Here is a 2,572-nt window from a genome sequence, read left to right as displayed (position 1 = left end):
CGGGTCGGCCGTGGGCCTCGCGGGCCGCGGCGGCGTGACAGGTGGCGGGCGGTGGTTGGCTGGGCGAAGCGGGGCGGACATGTCCGGCCGGCCGATTTTCGTCCGGCGGCGCGGAGAGGAGAGATCTAGGGTTTCGGGGGAAAAGACCCGAAAATGAAATGGAGGGATCTATTTATAGGCATAGGAGGAGCTAGGAGAGTCCAAATGAGGTGCGGTTTTCGGCCACGCGATCGTGATCGAACGACCGAGATGATGGAGGAGGTTTAGGTGGGTTTTGGGCCACTTTGGAGGGGTGTTGGGCTGCAACACACACGATGCCTTTTCGGTCCCTCGGTTAACCGTTGGAGTATCGAACAAAGTCCAAATGGTACGAAACTTGACAGGCGGTCTACCGGTAGTAAACCAAGGCCGCTTGGCAAGTCTCGGTCCAATCCGGAAATGTTTAACCCCCATACATGAAAGGAAGGTAGAAAGGACCACCGGAGGAGATAGGAGCGCCGGAATGCAAAACGGACAACGGGAAAAATGCTTGGACGCACGAGACAAACATGTATGCAAATCCAATGCACATGATGACATGATATGCAATGCAAGACACGCAAGCAATGACATGGCAACAACAACGCATAACTGGACGACACCTGGCACATCGGTCTCGGGGCGTTACAATATCTTCGACCGCCGAATATACTCTCTAAAAGAAAAGGCTTACTAGTCGCTATCTGTCCGGCTTGCTTGATCTCTTCACGAGCCGTACGGGACTCGGACCGAGCCTCCTTCACAGCTTGAAGAGCCTTGGTGAGCTCAGCCACTTGGGCCGTGTTGCTCTCCTCCAAGGACTCACACCTGGTGGCGGCTTCCTGGAGCGCATGCTCTACTTTGGTCACCCTCGCCTCATACTGAAGGGGGGCGACCTTTTCAGCCTCTACATCCGCATACGCTTTGTCTGCAGCCACATTGCTTGCCCTCGCCTCCTCCTTGGCTTCGGCAAGGGCATTCTTGAGGTCCTCGACCTCGATCGCATTGCCTATAATCATTTACATAGCGGCGCATGAGCTTGAACTCTGAGTCTGCATTATAATTTAGGTTTGTAAAGGGTTCTCTTAAAAAAGCATACCCTGGGCCTCATCGAACCGCTTAATACGGTCGATCTCGTCGTCAGCCAGCTTCAATTTACACTGGAGTTCAGATACTTCAGCATCCTTAGCTGAAGCCGCCAATAGTGAAGCCTGTTTATCAAAATAGATGAACATGTTATCTCCGGCGACTATTTGATCCTCTATCCGGCATTTTTTCCAAAGACCTAGATAGAGTCACAGTGGCTACTTTCTATATACAGGCATATTCTTCCAATATGAAAAGCGGCTAAAGCATGTTATATCACTTACCTCAAAACCTGTTAACATGCTAGTGAATGCTTCGTTCAAACCACTTTTAGCGGACTGAACCTTCTCAACCACCGCACCCATCAGGGTACGGTGCTCTTCCACGACGAAAGCACGTTGAAGTGCTTCCCTCAACATATCTGGCGCCTTAGGATTGATAGAGGTCGCCGATGGAGTCGACACTCCCCTTTCCCTTGAAGGGGGCCGCTCGCTCGATTCCGGAGCCACGTGGGTCTCCGGAGTGGTATTCGGTTGGGGGCCGGACTAATCCAGGCCCGCATCGTCAGTTTCCATGGGGATAGTATCCCCCATGTTTTCGGTAGCCGAGGGATCACCCTCCGGCGCCATCTCAGCAGTCTTTCGCACCTCCCCTGGCCCGGAGAAGTCCTTTGGGACAACACCTCGGTGTCATCCGCGGCTCGTGGCGGAGAGGCTCGCGGAGGCGTTTTGCTCTCCATCATCTCCGGCGCCAACAAGTTTCTCGAAGACGACGATTGTTGGGGGATATCACGGGCCGAACTGAAAATATGTAAATAAAATGTTATCCTATGATCTGTAAAAAGGCCAGATGTATGTATAGTATCTTCAAATACTTATGATTTGGCCGGGGGCTTCGGCCTGAGGCGCCGCTCAGGGATGACTTCGGTGTCCGAATCCGAATCATCCGAAAGGGAAATCTTCCCCTTCTTGGGCGCCTCCGCTTCTAGGTCCATGAATGCCGCCCTTTTCTTCTCTGCCTTGAGAGGAGAATTTCTCTCCTCCTCTTCCTCTTCATCTTCGTCTCCCTCATGGGAGGAGAGAACCTCGGTGTCCTCGGAAGCGATGTCCGAAGTACCTTTACGGCAGAGGCCACTTCTGGCCTCCTTGCCCTTCTTCTTGGCCTTCTTCTCCGGTGCTTGGTACAGTGCCGGAACCAGCATCTTTGTTAGCAGGGGGATAGCTGGGTCTTCGGGCAGTGGAGCCGGACACTTGATCCGCTCCACTTTCTTCATCCAGATTTGAAGGAGAAAAGGAAGGCTTAGCATACTCCTCGAATCTACAAGTAGAGGTTATGTTTGGAAACCTAAAAACTTACTGGAGTGGCCGGGTGAGCGCAGTCCAGGCCGAGGTCTTTGTTCATTCTCGGCCACGACTTCTGGGCCATGAAAAGCAGCTTCTAGATGTCTTCGTGCTTCATGCTGAAGAAG

The sequence above is a fragment of the Triticum dicoccoides genome, chromosome 4A (genome assembly GCF_002162155.2).
Source record: "Triticum dicoccoides isolate Atlit2015 ecotype Zavitan chromosome 4A, WEW_v2.0, whole genome shotgun sequence".
NCBI lineage: Eukaryota > Viridiplantae > Streptophyta > Magnoliopsida > Poales > Poaceae > Triticum > Triticum dicoccoides.
Note: the sequence above shows the minus strand (reverse complement) of the source record.